Genomic DNA, 18282 nt, shown 5'->3' with positions numbered 1-18282 from the left:
AAAACTCAAATTATTTAAGAAAAAATGCAAAAAGCTGGAGCAAACACATAATTTCATTTAATGAAGATGTAACATTTTAAAAATAACATAACAACTTAAAACAAAAAAATGTGTATGTAGTATTGCGAAAATAATAACTTAAGGTTACTTGCTATCCAAGTATGCATATTTAAAATGTGCAGTGCCAAGATTTAGAGGTCCCAATAGAGTTTGGACTTTTTTGATAGTTGGAACCTAAGACTTGTCACATACTGTTTGCAACTCAAGCATGCAGACCCAGAAGAAAGACAAAATAAACACCTGCAATTTATTGTTGATCTTTTTGTTAGTCATAATGAGACTATTCTTTTAAGCCACTCAGGGTTACTTAGACAAAAGAAAGGTAAGAGAAAAACCTGTAATTTCATTTTGACAGTGTTATGTTTGTCAAAATGAGACTTTTAAGCCACTCAAGGTACCTTAGACAAAATGGAATCTATAGTTTACCCAATATACCACCAAATGCTTGACATTTTACTAAGTATGCATAAGTATATACCTGTAAAAGATGGGCTCATCCGGGATTTGTACCAGGGATCTCTCGCACCCTAAGCAAGAATTATACCCCTTGACCAACGAGCCCACTGTGCATGTCTTTTTTATGTATATTAATGAAATTGTAAGTAAACCTGTTTGTATACATTAGTGAGTATTTTAAAATGCTATTAAATACTATCAGATATTAAGGACTATAAAAGTACATGAAACCATGGGCTCGTCCAGGATTTGAACCCGGGACTTCTCGCACCCAAAGCGAGAATCATACCCATAGACCAACGAGCCAACTGCATAATGGCTTCTCATTCAGATTTTACCATTTTTAAAGTAAAACTCAAATTATTTAGGAAAAAATGCAAAAAGCTGGAGCAAACACACAATTTCATTTAATGAAGATGTAACATTTTAAAAATAACAACTTAAAACAAAAAAATGTGTATGTAGTATTGCAAAAATAATAACTTAAGGTTACTTGTTATCCAAGTATGCATATTTAAAATGTGCAGTGCCAAGATTTAGAGGTCCCAATAGAGTTTGGACTTTTTTGATAGTTGGAACCTAATACTTGTGACATACTGTGTGCAACTCAAGCATGCAGACCCAGAAGAAAGACAAAATAAACACCTGCAATTTATCGTTGATCTTTTTGTTAGTCATAATGAGACTATTCTTTTAAGCCACTCAGGGTTACTTAGACAAAAGAAAGGTAAGAGAAAAACCTGTAATTTCATTTTGACAGTTTTTTGTTTGTCAAAATGAGACTTTTAAGCCACTCAAGGTTACTTAGACAAAATGGAATCTATAGTTTACCCAATATACCACCAAATGCTTGACATTTTACTAAGTATGCATAAGTATATACCTGCAAAAGATGGGCTCATCCGGGATTTGTACGAGGGATCTCTCGCACCCTAAGCAAGAATTATACCCCTTGACCAACGAGCCCACTGTGCATGTCTTTTTTATGTATATTAATGAAATTGTAAGTAAACCTGTTTGTATACATTAGTGAGTATTTTAAAATGATATTAAATACTATCAGATATTAAGGACTATAAAAGTACATGAAACCATGGGCTCGTCCAGGATTTGAACCCGGGACTTCTCGCACCCAAAGCGAGAATCATACCCATAGACCAACGAGCCAACTGCATAATGGCTTCTCATTCAGATTTTACCATTTTTAAAGTAAAACTCAAATTATTTAAGAAAAAATGCAAAAAGCTGGAGCAAACACACAATTTCATTTAATAAAGATGTAACATTTTAAAAATAACATAACAACTTAAAACAAAAAATGTGTATGTAGTATTGCGAAAATAATAACTGAAGGTTACTTGTTATCCAAGTATGCATATTTAAAATGTGCTGTGCCAAGATTTAGAGGTCCCAAAAGAGTTTGGACTTTTTTGATAGTTGGAACCTGAGACTTGTCACATACTGTGTGCAACTCAAGCATGCAAACCCAGAAGAAAGACAAAATAAACACCTGCAATTTATTGTTGATCTTTTTGTTAGTCATAATGAGACTATTCTTTTAAGCCACTCAGGGTTACTTAGACAAAAGAAAGTTAAGAGAAAAACCTGTAATTTCATTTTGACAGTGTTTTGTTTGTCAAAATGAGACTTTTAAGCCACTCAAGGTACCTTAGACAAAATGGAATCTATAGTTTACCCAATATACCACCAAATGCTTGACATTTTACTAAGTATGCATAAGTATATACCTGTAAAAGATGGGCTCATCCGGGATTTGTACCAGGGATCTCTCGCACCCTAAGCAAGAATTATACCCCTTGACCAACGAGCCCACTGTGCATGTCTTTTTATGTATATTAATGAAATTCTAAGTAAACCTGTTTGTATACATTAGTAAGTATTTTAAAATGCTATTAAATACTATCAGATATTAAGGACTATAAAAGTACATGAAAACATGGACTCGTCCGGGATTTGAACCCGTGACCTCTCGCACCCAAAGCGAGAATCATATCCCCAGACCAACGAGCCAACTGCATAATAAACTCTTATTCAGATTTTACCATTTTTGAAGTAAAACTCTAATTATTTAAGAAAAAATGCAAAAAGCTGGAGCAAACACATAATTTCATTTAATGAAGATGTAACATTTTAAAAATAACATAACAACTTAAAACAAAAAAATGTGTATGTAGTATTGCGAAAATAATAACTTAAGGTTACTTGCTATCCAAGTATGCATATTTAAAATGTGCAGTGCCAAGATTTAGAGGTCCCAATAGAGTTTGGACTTTTTTGATAGTTGGAACCTAAGACTTGTCACATGCTGTGTGCAACTCAAGCATGCAGACCCAGAAGAAAGACAAAATAAACACCTGCAATTTATTGTTGATCTTTTTGTTAGTCATAATGAGACTATTCTTTTAAGCCACTCAGGGTTACTTAGACAAAAGAAAGGTAAGAGAAAAACCTGTAATTTCATTTTGACAGTTTTTTGTTTGTCAAAATGAGACTTTAAAGCCACTCAAGGTTACTTAGACAAAATGGAATCTATAGTTTACCCAATATACCACCAAATGCTTGACATTTTACGAAGTTTGCATAAGTATATGCCTGTAAAAGATGGGCTCATCCGGGATTTGTACCAGGGATCTCTCGCACCCTAAGCAAGAATTATACCCCTTGACCAACGAGCCCACTGTGCATGTCTTTTTTATGTATATTAATGAAATTGTAAGTAAACCTGTTTGTATACATTAGTGAGTATTTTAAAATGCTATTAAATACTATCAGATATTAAGGACTATAAAAGTACATGAAACCATGGGCTCGTCCAGGATTTGAACCCTGGACCTCTCGCACCCAAAGCGAGAATCATACCCATAGACCAACTAGCCAACTGCATAATGGCTTCTCATTCAGATTTTACCATTTTTAAAGTAAAACTCAAATTATTTAAGAAAAAATGCAAAAAGCTGTAGCAAACACACAATTTCATTTAATGAAGATGTAACATTTTAAAAATAACATAACAACTTAAAACAAAAAAATGTGTATGCAGCATTGCGAAAATAATAACTTAAGGTTACTTGTTATCCAAGTATGCATATTTAAAATGTGCAGTGCCAAGATTTAGAGGTCCCAATAGAGTTTGGACTTTTTTGATAGTTGGAACCTAAGACTTGTGACATACTGTGTGCAACTCAAGCATGCAGACCCAGAAGAAAGACAAAATAAACACCTGCAATTTATTGTTGATCTTTTTGTTAGTCATAATGAGACTATTCTTTTAAGCCACTCAGGGTTACTTAGACAAAAGAAAGGTAAGAGAAAAACCTGTAATTTCATTTTGACAGTGTTTTGTTTGTCAAAATGAGACTTTTAAGCCACTCAAGGTACCTTAGACAAAATGGAATCTATAGTTTACCCAATATACCACCAAATGCTTGACATTTTACTAAGTATGCATAAGTATATAACTGTAAAAGATGGGCTCATCCGGGATTTGTACCAGGGATCTCTCGCACCCTAAGCAAGAATTATACCCCTTGACCAACGAGCCCACTGTGCATGTCTTTTTTATGTATATTAATGAAATTCTAAGTAAACCTGTTTGTATACATTAGTGAGTATTTTAAAATGCTATTAAATACTATCAGATATTAAGGACTATAAAAGTACATGAAAACATGGGCTCGTCCGGGATTTAAACCCGGGACCTCTCGCACCCAAAGCGAGAATCATACCCCTAGACCAACGAGCCAACTGCGTAATGGCTTCTCATTCAGATTTTACCATTTTTAAAGTAAAACTCAAATTATTTAAGAAAAAATGCAAAAAGCTGGAGCAAACACACAATTTCATTTAATGAAGATGTAACATTTTAAAAATAACAACTTAAAACAAAAAAATGTGTATGTAGTATTGCGAAAATAATAACTTTAGGTTACTTGTTATCCAAGTATGCATATTTAAAATGTGCAGTGCCAAGATTTAGAGGTCCCAATAGAGTTTGGACTTTTTTGATAGTTGGAACCTAAGACTTGTGACATACTGTGTGCAACTCAAGCATGCAGACCCAGAAGAAAGACAAAATAAACACCTGCAATTTATTGTTGATCTTTTTGTTAGTCATAATGAGACTATTCTTTTAAGCCACTCAGGGTTACTTAGACAAAAGAAAGGTAAGAGAAAAACCTGTAATTTCATTTTGACAGTTTTTTGTTTGTCAAAATGAGACTTTTAAGCCACTCAAGGTTACTTAGACAAAATGGAATCTATAGTTTACCCAATATACCACCAAATGCTTGACATTTTACTAAGTATGCATAAGTATATACCTGCAAAAGATGGGCTCATCCGGGATTTGTACCAGGGATCTCTCGCACCCTAAGCAAGAATTATACCCCTTGACCAACGAGCCCACTGTGCATGTCTTTTTTATGTATATTAATGAAATTGTAAGTAAACCTGTTTGTATACATTAGTGAGTATTTTAAAATGCTATTAAATACTATCAGATATTAAGGACTATAAAAGTACATGAAACCATGGGCTCGTCCAGGATTTGAACCCGGGACTTCTCGCACCCAAAGCGAGAATCATTCCCATAGACCAACGAGCCAACTGCATAATGGCTTCTCATTCAGATTTTACCATTTTTAAAGTAAAACTCAAATTATTTAAGAAAAAATGCAAAAAGCTGGAGCAAACACACAATTTCATTTAATACAGATGTAACATTTTAAAAATAACATAACAACTTAAAACAAAAAAATGTGTATGTAGTATTGCGAAAATAATAACTTAAGGTTACTTGCTATCCAAGTATGCATATTTAAAATGTGCAGTGCCAAGATTTAGAGGTCCCAATAGAGTTTGGACTTTTTTGATAGTTGGAACCTAAGACTTGTCACATACTGTTTGCAACTCAAGCATGCAGACCCAGAAGAAAGACAAAATAAACACCTGCAATTTATTGTTGATCTTTTTTGTTAGTCATAATGAGACTATTCTTTTAAGCCACTCAGGGTTACTTAGACAAAAGAAAGGTAAGAAAAAAACCTGTAATTTCATTTTGACAGTTTTTGGTTTGTCAAAATGAGACTTTTAAGCAACTCAAGGTACCTTAGACAAAATGGAATCTATAGTTTACCCAATATACCACCAAATGCTTGACATTTTACTAAGTATGCATAAGTATATACCTGTAAAAGATGGGCTCATCCGGGATTTGTACCAGGGATCTCTCGCACCCTAAGCAAGAATTATACCCCTTGACCAACGAGCCCACTGTGCATGTCTTTTTATGTATATTAATGAAATTCTAAGTAAACCTGTTTGTATACATTAGTGAGTATTTTAAAATGCTATTAAATACTATCAGATATTAAGGACTATAAAAGTACATGAAAACATGGACTCGTCTGGGATTTGAACACGTGACCTCTCGCACCCAAAGCGAGAATCATATCCCTAGACCAACGAGCCAACTGCATAATAAACTCTTATTCAGATTTTACCATTTTTGATGTAAAACTCAAATTATTTAAGAAAAAATGCAAAAAGCTGTAGCAAACACACAATTTCATTTAATGAAGATGTAACATTTTAAAAATAACATAACAACTTAAAACAAAAAAATGTGTATGTAGCATTGCGAAAATAATAACTTAAGGTTACTTGCTATCCAAGTATGCATATTTAAAATGTGCAGTGCCAAGATTTAGAGGTCCCAACAGAGTTTGAACTTTTTTGATTGTTGGAACCTAAGACTTGTCACATACTGTGTGCAACTCAAGCATGCAGACCCAGAAGAAAGACAAAATAAACACCTGCAATTTATTGGTGATCTTTTTGTTAGTCATAATGAGACTATTCTTTTAAGCCACTCAGGGTTACTTAGACAAAAGAAAGGTAAGAGAAAAACCTGTAATTTCATTTTGACAGTTTTTTGTTTGTCAAAATGAGACTTTTAAGCCACTCAAGGTTACTTAGACAAAATGGAATCTATAGTTTACCCAATATACCACCAAATGCTTGACATTTTACGAAGTTTGCATAAGTATATGCCTGTAAAAGATGGGCACATCCGGGATTTGTACCAGGGATCTCTCGCACCCTAAGCAAGAATTATACCCTTGACCAACGAGCCCACTGTGCATGTCTTTTTTATGTATATTAATGAAATTGTAAGTAAACCTGTTTGTATACATTAGTGAGTATTTTAAAATGCTATTAAATACTATCAGATATTAAGGACTATAAAAGTACATGAAACCATGGGCTCGTCTGGGATTTGAACCCTGGACCTCTCGCACCCAAAGCCAGAATCATACCCAGAGACCAACGAGCCAACTGCATAATGGCTTCTCATTCAGATTTTACCATTTTTAAAGTAAAACTCAAATTATTTAAGAAAAAATGCAAAAAGCTGGAGCAAACACACAATTTCATTTAATGAAGATGTAACATTTTAAAAATAACATAACAACTTAAAACAAAAAATGTGTATGTAGTATTGCAAAAATAATAACTTAAGGTTACTTGTTATCCAAGTATGCATATTTAAAATGTGCAGTGCCAAGATTTAGAGGTCCCAATAAAGTTTGGACTTTTTTGATTGTTGGAACCTAAGACTTGTCACATACTGTGTGCAACTCAAGCATGCAGACCCAGAAGAAAGACAAAATAAACACCTGCAATTTATTGTTGATCTTTTTGTTAGTCATAATGAGACTATTCTTTTAAGCCACTCAGGGTTACTTAGACAAAAGAAAGGTAAGAGAAAAACCTGTAATTTCATTTTGACAGTGTTTTGTTTGTCAAAATTAGACTTTTAAGCAACTCAAGGTACCTTAGACAAAATGGAATCTATAGTTTACCCAATATACCACCAAATGCTTGACATTTTACTAAGTATGCATAAGTATATACCTGTAAAAGATGGGCTCATCCGGGATTTGTACCAGGGATCTCTCGCACCCTAAGCAAGAATTATACCCCTTGACCAACGAGCACACTGTGCATGTCTTTTTTTATGTATATTAATGAAATTCTAAGTAAACCTGTTTGTATACATTAGTGAGTATTTTAAAATGCTATTAAATACTATCAGATATTAAGGACTATAAAAGTACATGAAAACATGGGTTCATCCGGGATTTGAACCCGGGACCTCTCGCACCAAAAGCGAGAATCATACCCCTAGACCAACGAGCCAACTGCATAATAAACTCTCATTCAGATTTTACCATTTTTAAAGTAAAACTCAAATTATTTAAGAAAAAATGCAAAAAGCTGGAGCAAACACACAATTTCATTTAATGAAGATGTAACATTTTAAAAATAACATAACAACTTAAAACAAAAAAATGTGTATGTAGTATTGCGAAAATAATAACTTAAGGTTACTTGCTATCCAAGTATGCATATTTAAAATGTGCAGTGCCAACATTTAGAGGTCCCAATAGAGTTTGGACTTTTTTGATAGTTGGAACCTAAGACTTGTCACATACTGTTTGCAACTCAAGCATGCAGACCCAGAAGAAAGACAAAATAAACACCTGCAATTTATTGTTGATCTTTTTGTTAGTCATAATGAGACTATTCTTTTAAGCCACTCAGGGTTACTTAGACAAAAGAAAGGTAAGAGAAAAACCTGTAATTTCATTTTGACAGTGTTTTGTTTGTCAAAATGAGACTTTTAAGCCACTCAAGGTTACTTAGACAAAATGGAATCTATAGTTTACCCAATATACCACCAAATGCTTGACATTTTACTAAGTTTGCATAAGTATATGCCTGTAAAAGATGGGCTCTCCGGGATTTGTACCAGGGATCTCTCGCACCCTAAGCAAGAATTATACCCCTTGACCAACGAGCCCACTGTGCATGTCTTTTTTATGTATATTAATGAAATTGTAAGTAAACCTGTTTGTATAAATTAGTGAGTATTTTAAAATGCTATTAAATACTATCAGATATTAAGGACTATAAAAGTACATGAAAACATGGGCTCGTCCAGGATTTGAACCCGGGACCTCTCGCACCCAAAGCGAGAATCATACCCCTAGACCAACGAGCCAACTGCTTAATGGCTTCTCATTCAGATTTTACCATTTTTAAAGTAAAACTCAAATTATTTAAGAAAAAATGCAAAAAGCTGGAGCAAACACACAATTTCATTTAATGAAGATGTAACATTTTAAAAATAACAACTTAAAACAAAAAAATGTGTATGTAGTATTGCGAAAATAATAACTTAAGGTTACTTGTTATCCAAGTATGTATATTTAAAATGTGCTGTGCCAAGATTTAGAGGTCCCAATAGAGTTTGGACTTTTTTGATAGTTGGAACCTAAGACTTGTCACATACTGTGTGCAACTCAAGCATGCAGACCCAGAAGAAAGACAAAATAAACACCTGCAATTTATTGTTGATCTTTTTGTTAGTCATAATGAGACTATTCTTTTAAGCCACTCAGGGTTACTTAGACAAAAGAAAGGTAAGAGAAAAACCTGTAATTTCATTTTGACAGTTTTTTGTTTGTCAAAATGAGACTTTTAAGCAACTCAAGGTACCTTAGACAAAATGGAATCTATAGTTTACCCAATATACCACCAAATGCTTGACATTTTACTAAGTATGCATAAGTATATACCTGTAAAAGATGGGCTCATCCGGGATTTGTACCAGGGATCTCTCGCACCCTAAGCAAGAATTATACCCCTTGACCAACGAGCCCACTGTGCATGTCTTTTTTTATGTATATTAATGAAATTCTAAGTAAACCTGTTTGTATACATTAGTGAGTATTTTAAAATGCTATTAAATACTATCAGATATTAAGGACTATAAAAGTACATGAAAACATGGGCTCGTCCGGGATTTGAACCCGGGACCTCTCGCACCAAAAGCGAGAATCATACCCCTAGACCAACGAGCCAACTGCATAATAAACTCTCATTCAGATTTTACCATTTTTAAAGTAAAACTCAAATTATTTAAGAAAAAATGCAAAAAGCTGGAGCAAACACACAATTTCATTTAATAAAGATGTAACATTTTAAAAATAACATAACAACTTAAAACAAAAAATGTGTATGTAGTATTGCGAAAATAATAACTGAAAGTTACTTGTTATCCAAGTATGCATATTTAAAATGTGCTGTGCCAAGATTTAGAGGTCCCAATAGAGTTTGGACTTTTTTGATAGTTGGAACCTGAGACTTGTCACATACTGTGTGCAACTCAAGCATGCAAACCCAGAAGAAAGACAAAATAAACACCTGCAATTTATTGTTGATCTTTTTGTTAGTCATAATGAGACTATTCTTTTAAGCCACTCAGGGTTACTTAGACAAAAGAAAGGTAAGAGAAAAACCTGTAATTTCATTTTGACAGTGTTTTGTTTGTCAAAATGAGACTTTTAAGCCACTCAAGGTACCTTAGACAAAATGGAATCTATAGTTTACCCAATATACCACCAAATGCTTGACATTTTACTAAGTATGCATAAGTATATAACTGTAAAAGATGGGCTCATCCGGGATTTGTACCAGGGATCTCTCGCACCCTAAGCAAGAATTATACCCCTTGACCAACGAGCCCACTGTGCATGTCTTTTTTATGTATATTAATGAAATTGTAAGTAAACCTGTTTGTATACATTAGTGAGTATTTTAAAATGCTATTAAATACTATCAGATATTAAGGACTATAAAAGTACATGAAAACATGGGCTCGTCCGGGATTTAAACCCGGGACCTCTCGCACCCAAAGCGAGAATCATACCCCTAGACCAACGAGCCAACTGCGTAATGGCTTCTCATTCAGATTTTACCATTTTTAAAGTAAAACTCAAATTATTTAAGAAAAAATGCAAAAAGCTGGAGCAAACACACAATTTCATTTAATGAAGATGTAACATTTTAAAAATAACAACTTAAAACAAAAAAATGTGTATGTAGTATTGCGAAAATAATAACTTAAGGTTACTTGTTATCCAAGTATGCATATTTAAAATGTGCAGTGCCAAGATTTAGAGGTCCCAATAGAGTTTGGACTTTTTTGATAGTTGGAACCTAAGACTTGTGACATACTGTGTGCAACTCAAGCATGCAGACCCAGAAGAAAGACAAAATAAACACCTGCAATTTATTGTTGATCTTTTTGTTAGTCATAATGAGACTATTCTTTTAAGCCACTCAGGGTTACTTAGACAAAAGAAAGGTAAGAGAAAAACCTGTAATTTCATTTTGACAGTTTTTTGTTTGTCAAAATGAGACTTTTAAGCCACTCAAGGTTACTTAGACAAAATGGAATCTATAGTTTACCCAATATACCACCAAATGCTTGACATTTTACTAAGTATGCATAAGTATATACCTGCAAAAGATGGGCTCATCCGGGATTTGTACCAGGGATCTCTCGCACCCTAAGCAAGAATTATACCCCTTGACCAACGAGCCCACTGTGCATGTCTTTTTTATGTATATTAATGAAATTGTAAGTAAACCTGTTTGTATACATTAGTGAGTATTTTAAAATGCTATTAAATACTATCAGATATTAAGGACTATAAAAGTACATGAAACCATGGGCTCGTCCAGGATTTGAACCCGGGACTTCTCGCACCCAAAGCGAGAATCATACCCATAGACCAACGAGCCAACTGCATAACGGCTTCTCATTCAGATTTTACAATTTTTAAAGTAAAACTCAAATTATTTAAGAAAAAATGCAAAAAGCTGGAGCAAACACACAATTTCATTTAATAAAGATGTAACATTTTAAAAATAACATAACAACTTAAAACAAAAAATGTGTATGTAGTATTGCGAAAATAATAACTGAAAGTTACTTGTTATCCAAGTATGCATATTTAAAATGTGCTGTGCCAAGATTTAGAGGTCCCAATAGAGTTTGGACTTTTTTGATAGTTGGAACCTGAGACTTGTCACATACTGTGTGCAACTCAAGCATGCAAACCCAGAAGAAAGACAAAATAAACACCTGCAATTTATTGTTGATCTTTTTGTTAGTCATAATGAGACTATTCTTTTAAGCCACTCAGGGTTATTTAGAAAAAAGAAAGGTAAGAGAAAAACCTGTAATTTCATTTTGACAGTTTTTTGTTTGTCAAAATTAGACTTTTAAGCCACTCAAGGTTACTTAGACAAAATGGAATCTATAGTTTACCCAATATACCACCAAATGGTTGACATTTTACTAAGTATGCATAAGTATATACCTTTAAAAGATGGGCTCATCCGGGATTTGTACCGGGGATCTCTCGCACCCTAAGCAAGAATCAACGAGCCCACTGTGCATGTCTTTTTTATGTATATTAATGAAATTGTAAGTAAAACTGTTTGTATACATTAGTGAGTATTTTAAAATGCTATTAAATACTATCAGATATTAAACGTACATGAAGAGATGGGCTCGTCTGGGATTTGAACCCGGGACCTCTCGCACCCGAAGCAAGAATCATACCCCTAGACCAACGAGCCATCTGCCTAAGATCTTCTCATTCAGATTTTACCATTTTTAAAGTAAAACTCAAATTATTTAATAAAAAAATGCAATAAGCTGGAAAAAAAGATGTTACATTTTAAAAATACCATAACTATTTAAAAAAATTATTTGTAGCATAGCTAAAATGTTTCCTTAAGGTCAATTTTTGGTCCAAGTATGCATATTTGGAAATTTCAGTGCCAAGATTTATGGGCTCCTATAGAGTTTTAACTTTTCTAATAGCTGGAACCTAAGACTTGTCTCATACTGTGTGCAACTTAAGCATACAAACCAAGAAGAAAGAAAAAAACAAAAACCTGCAATTAATTGTTGACCTTTTTGTTTGTCAAAAAGAGACAATTCTTTTAAGCCACTCATTGTTTCTTAGAAAAAAGCAAGGTAAGAGAAAAACCTGTAATTTCATTTTGACTGTTTTTTATTTGTCAAAATGAGACTTCTTTGAAGCCACTCAAAGTTACTTAGACAAAATGGAATCTACAGTTTACCCAATATACCACCAAATGGTTGACAGTTTACTAAATATGCATAAGTATATACTTTTTTTTATGGATTGGCAAAAGAAAAATTCACTTGATGCTTTTGACTCAGGCAATTGACATCAATCAGATAATGGAACCATGGTATTTAAAAGAACCTGAGAAGATGGGCTCATCTGCGATTTAATCCCAGGACCTCTCGCACCCTAAGCGAGAATCATACCCCTATACCAACGAGCCTACTGTTCATGTATTTTCATGTATACTAATGAAATTGGAAGTGAAACTGTTGGAATACATTAGTATTTTAAAATACTATCAGATAATTGAACTAAGCACTTTTAAAGAACCTGAGAAAACAGGCTCATCCAGGATATGAACCTGGGACCTTTTGCACCCGAAGCAAGAATCATACACCCTGACCAACAAGCCACTAGCCAAATAATTTCTTATTCAGTTTTTAACATTTTTAAAGTAAAACTCTAATTATTTAAGAAAAAATGCAAATAACTGGAGAAAACACACAATTTCATTTAATGAAGATGAAACATTTTAAAAATAACATAACAACTTAAAACAAAAAATGTGTATGTAGCATTGCAATAATAATAACTTAAGGTTACTTGTTATCCAAGTATGTATATTAGAAATGTGCAGTGCCAATATTTAGAGGTCCCAATAGAGTTTGGACTTTTTTTGATAGTTGGAACCTGAGACTTGTCACATACTGTGTGCAACTCAAGCATGCAAACCCAGAAGAAAGACAAAATAAACACCTGCAATTTATTGTTGATCTTTTTGTTAGTCATAATGAGACTATTCTTTTAAGCCACTCAGGGTTATTTAGAAAAAAGAAAGGTAAGAGAAAAACCTGTAATTTCATTTTGACAGTTTTTTGTTTGTCAAAATTAGACTTTTAAGCCACTCAAGGTTACTTAGACAAAATGGAATCTATAGTTTACCCAATATACCACCAAATGGTTGACATTTTACTAAGTATGCATAAGTATATACCTTTAAAAGATGGGCTCATCCGGGATTTGTACCGGGGATCTCTCGCACCCTAAGCAAGAATCAACGAGCCCACTGTGCATGTCTTTTTTATGTATATTAATGAAATTGTAAGTAAAACTGTTTGTATACATTAGTGAGTATTTTAAAATGCTATTAAATACTATCAGATATTAAACGTACATGAAGAGATGGGCTCGTCTGGGATTTGAACCCGGGACCTCTCGCACCCGAAGCAAGAATCATACCCCTAGACCAACGAGCCATCTGCCTAAGATCTTCTCATTCAGATTTTACCATTTTTAAAGTAAAACTCAAATTATTTAATAAAAAAATGCAATAAGCTGGAAAAAAAGATGTTACATTTTAAAAATACCATAACTATTTAAAAAAATTATTTGTAGCATAGCTAAAATGTTTCCTTAAGGTCAATTTTTGGTCCAAGTATGCATATTTGGAAATTTCAGTGCCAAGATTTATGGGCTCCTATAGAGTTTTAACTTTTCTAATAGCTGGAACCTAAGACTTGTCTCATACTGTGTGCAACTTAAGCATACAAACCAAGAAGAAAGAAAAAAACAAAAACCTGCAATTAATTGTTGACCTTTTTGTTTGTCAAAAAGAGACAATTCTTTTAAGCCACTCATTGTTTCTTAGAAAAAAGCAAGGTAAGAGAAAAACCTGTAATTTCATTTTGACTGTTTTTTATTTGTCAAAATGAGACTTCTTTGAAGCCACTCAAAGTTACTTAGACAAAATGGAATCTACAGTTTACCCAATATACCACCAAATGGTTGACAGTTTACTAAATATGCATAAGTATATACTTTTTTTTATGGATTGGCAAAAGAAAAATTCACTTGATGCTTTTGACTCAGGCAATTGACATCAATCAGATAATGGAACCATGGTATTTAAAAGAACCTGAGAAGATGGGCTCATCTGCGATTTAATCCCAGGACCTCTCGCACCCTAAGCGAGAATCATACCCCTATACCAACGAGCCTACTGTTCATGTATTTTCATGTATACTAATGAAATTGGAAGTGAAACTGTTGGAATACATTAGTATTTTAAAATACTATCAGATAATTGAACTAAGCACTTTTAAAGAACCTGAGAAAACAGGCTCATCCAGGATATGAACCTGGGACCTTTTGCACCCGAAGCAAGAATCATACACCCTGACCAACAAGCCACTAGCCAAATAATTTCTTATTCAGTTTTTAACATTTTTAAAGTAAAACTCTAATTATTTAAGAAAAAATGCAAATAACTGGAGAAAACACACAATTTCATTTAATGAAGATGAAACATTTTAAAAATAACATAACAACTTAAAACAAAAAATGTGTATGTAGCATTGCAATAATAATAACTTAAGGTTACTTGTTATCCAAGTATGTATATTAGAAATGTGCAGTGCCAATATTTAGAGGTCCCAATAGAGTTTGGACTTTTTTTGATAGTTGGAACCTAAGACTTGTCACTTACTGTGTGCAACTCAAGCATGCAGACCCAGAAGAAAGACAAAATAAACACCTGCAATTTATTGATGATCTTTTTGTTAGTCATAATGATACTATTCTTTTAAGCCACTCAGGGTTATTTAGAAAAAAGAAAGGTAAGAGAAAAACCTGTAATTTCATTTTGACAGTTTTTTGTTTGTCAAAATTAGACTTTTAAGCCACTCAAGGTTACTTAGACAAAATGGAATCTATAGTTTACCCAATATACCACCAAATGGTTGACATTTTACTAAGTATGCATAAGTATATACCTTTAAAAGATGGGCTCATCCGGGATTTGTACCGGGGATCTCTCGCACCCTAAGCAAGAATCAACGAGCCCACTGTGCATGTCTTTTTTATGTATATTAATGAAATTGTAAGTAAAACTGTTTGTATACATTAGTGAGTATTTTAAAATGCTATTAAATACTATCAGATATTAAGGACTTTAAAAGTACATAAAGAGATGGGCTCGTCCGGGATTTGAACCCGGGACCTCTCGCACCCGAAGCAAGAATCATACCCCTAGACCAACGAGCCATCTGCCTAAGGTCTTCTCATTCAGATTTTACCATTTTTAAAGTAAAACTCAAATTATTTAATAAAAAAATGCAATAAGCTGGAAAAAAAGATGTTACATTTTAAAAATACCATAACTATTTAAAAAAATTATTTGTAGCATAGCTAAAATGTTTCCTTAAGGTCAATTTTTGGTCCAAGTATGCATATTTGGAAATTTCAGTGCCAAGATTTATGGGTTCCTATAGAGTTTTAACTTTTCTAATAGCTGGAACCTAAGACTTGTCTCATACTGTGTGCAACTTAAGCATACAAACCAAGAAGAAAGAAAAAAACAAAAACCTGCAATTAATTGTTGACCTTTTTGTTTGTCAAAAAGAGACAATTCTTTTAAGCCACTCATTGTTTCTTAGAAAAAAGCAAGGTAAGAGAAAAACCTGTAATTTCATTTTGACTGTTTTTTATTTGTCAAAATGAGACTTCTTTGAAGCCACTCAAAGTTACTTAGACAAAATGGAATCTACAGTTTACCCAATATACCACCAAATGGTTGACAGTTTACTAAATATGCATAAGTATATACTTTTTTTTATGGATTGGCAAAAGAAAAATTCACTTGATGCTTTTGACTCAGGCAATTGACATCAATCAGATAATGGAACCATGGTATTTAAAAGAACCTGAGAAGATGGGCTCGTCTGCGATTTAATCCCAGGACCTCTCGCACCCTAAGCGAGAATCATACCCCTATACCAACGAGCCTACTGTTCATGTATTTTCATGTATACTAATGAAATTGGAAGTGAAACTGTTGGAATACATTAGTATTTTAAAATACTATAAGATAATTGAACTAAGCACTTTTAAAGAACCTGAGAAAACAGGCTCATCCAGGATATGAACCTGGGACCTTTTGCACCCGAAGCAAGAATCATACACCCTGACCAACAAGCCACTAGCCAAATAATTTCTTATTCAGTTTTTAACATTTTTAAAGTAAAACTCTAATTATTTAAGAAAAAATGCAAATAACTGGAGAAAACACACAATTTCATTTAATGAAGATGAAACATTTTAAAAATAACATAACAACTTAAAACAAAAAATGTGTATGTAGCATTGCAAAAATAATAACTTAAGGTTACTTGTTATCCAAGTATGTATATTAGAAATGTGCAGTGCCAATATTTAGAGGTACCAATAGAGTTTGGACTTTTTTTGATAGTTGGAACCTAAGACTTGTCACATACTGTGTGCAACTCAAGCATGCAGACCCAGAAGAAAGACAAAATAAACACCTGCAATTTATTGTTGATCTTTTTGTTAGTCATAATGATACTATTCTTTTAAGCCACTCAGGGTTATTTAGAAAAAAGAAAGGTAAGAGAAAAACCTGTAATTTCATTTTGACAGTTTTTTGTTTGTCAAAATTAGACTTTTAAGCCACTCAAGGTTACTTAGACAAAATGGAATCTATAGTTTACCCAATATACCACCAAATGGTTGACATTTTACTAAGTATGCATAAGTATATACCTTTAAAAGATGGGCTCATCCGGGATTTGTACCGGGGATCTCTCGCACCCTAAGCAAGAATCAACGAGCCCACTGTGCATGTCTTTTTTTATGTATATTAATGAAATTGTAAGTAAAACTGTTTGTATACATTAGTGAGTATTTTAAAATGCTATTAAATACTATCAGATATTAAGGACTTTAAAAGCACATGAAGAGATGGGCTCGTCCGGGATTTGAACCCGGGACCTCTCGCACCCGAAGCAAGAATCATACCCCTAGACCAACGAGCCATCTGCCTAAAGTCTTCTCATTCAGATTTTACCATTTTTAAAGTAAAACTCAAATTATTTAATAAAAAAATGCAATAAGCTGGAAAAAAAGATGTTACATTTTAAAAATACCATAACTATTTAAAAAAATTATTTGTAGCATAGCTAAAATGTTTCCTTAAGGTCAATTTTTGGTCCAAGTATGCATATTTGGAAATTTCAGTGCCAAGATTTATGGGTTCCTATAGAGTTTTAACTTTTCTAATAGCTGGAACCTAAGACTTGTCTCATACTGTGTGCAACTTAAGCATACAGACCAAGAAGAAAGAAAAAAACAAAAACCTGCAATTAATTGTTGACCTTTTTGTTTGTCAAAAAGAGACTATTCTTTTAAGCCACTCATTGTTTCTTAGAAAAAAGCAAGGTAAGAGAAAAACCTGTAATTTCATTTTGACTGTTTTTTATTTGTCAAAATGAGACTTCTTTGAAGCCACTCAAAGTTACTTAGACAAAATGGAATCTACAGTTTACCCAATATACCACCAAATGGTTGACAGTTTACTAAATATGCATAAGTATATACTTTTTTTTATGGATTGGCAAAAGAAAAATTCACTTGATGCTTTTGACTCAGGCAATTGACATCAATCAGATAATGGAACCATGGTATTTAAAAGAACCTGAGAAGATGGGCTTGTCTGCGATTTAATCCCAGGACCTCTCGCACCCTAAGCGAGAATCATACCCCAATACCAACGAGCCTACTGTTCATGTATTTTCATGTATACTAATGAAATTGGAAGTGAAACTGTTGGAATACATTAGTATTGTAAAATACTATCAGATAATTGAACTAAGCACTTTTAAAGAACCTGAGAAAACAGGCTCATCCAGGATATGAACCTGGGACCTTTTGCACC

The 18282-nt window shown here is 33.3% G+C and overlaps 9 non-coding genes across 9 annotated transcripts; all 9 read right to left on the bottom strand.

Moving 5' to 3' along the window:
- Positions 1-4207: 4207 nt before the first annotated feature.
- TRNAP-UGG (transfer RNA proline (anticodon UGG)) lies at positions 4208-4279 on the bottom strand. The gene has a single exon. It is a non-coding gene; the product is annotated as a tRNA-Pro (tRNA).
- A 3386-nt stretch (positions 4280-7665) lies between these two features.
- TRNAQ-UUG (transfer RNA glutamine (anticodon UUG)) lies at positions 7666-7737 on the bottom strand. The gene has a single exon. It is a non-coding gene; the product is annotated as a tRNA-Gln (tRNA).
- Positions 7738-8530: 793 nt separating this feature from the next.
- TRNAP-UGG (transfer RNA proline (anticodon UGG)) lies at positions 8531-8602 on the bottom strand. Its single transcript has one exon. It is a non-coding gene; the product is annotated as a tRNA-Pro (tRNA).
- A 790-nt stretch (positions 8603-9392) lies between these two features.
- Positions 9393-9464, bottom strand: TRNAQ-UUG (transfer RNA glutamine (anticodon UUG)). The gene has a single exon. It is a non-coding gene; the product is annotated as a tRNA-Gln (tRNA).
- Positions 9465-10257: 793 nt separating this feature from the next.
- On the bottom strand, positions 10258-10329 carry TRNAP-UGG (transfer RNA proline (anticodon UGG)). Its single transcript has one exon. It is a non-coding gene; the product is annotated as a tRNA-Pro (tRNA).
- A 1632-nt stretch (positions 10330-11961) lies between these two features.
- On the bottom strand, positions 11962-12033 carry TRNAP-CGG (transfer RNA proline (anticodon CGG)). Its single transcript has one exon. It is a non-coding gene; the product is annotated as a tRNA-Pro (tRNA).
- Positions 12034-13738: 1705 nt separating this feature from the next.
- On the bottom strand, positions 13739-13810 carry TRNAP-CGG (transfer RNA proline (anticodon CGG)). The gene has a single exon. It is a non-coding gene; the product is annotated as a tRNA-Pro (tRNA).
- A 1714-nt stretch (positions 13811-15524) lies between these two features.
- TRNAP-CGG (transfer RNA proline (anticodon CGG)) lies at positions 15525-15596 on the bottom strand. Its single transcript has one exon. It is a non-coding gene; the product is annotated as a tRNA-Pro (tRNA).
- Positions 15597-17311: 1715 nt separating this feature from the next.
- Positions 17312-17383, bottom strand: TRNAP-CGG (transfer RNA proline (anticodon CGG)). Its single transcript has one exon. It is a non-coding gene; the product is annotated as a tRNA-Pro (tRNA).
- Between the last annotated feature and the right edge of the window lie 899 nt (positions 17384-18282).

Source organism: Pseudophryne corroboree, chromosome 3 (assembly GCF_028390025.1).
Source record: "Pseudophryne corroboree isolate aPseCor3 chromosome 3, aPseCor3.hap2, whole genome shotgun sequence".
NCBI lineage: Eukaryota > Metazoa > Chordata > Amphibia > Anura > Myobatrachidae > Pseudophryne > Pseudophryne corroboree.
Note: the sequence above shows the minus strand (reverse complement) of the source record. Positions and strands in the feature narration are given on the sequence as shown.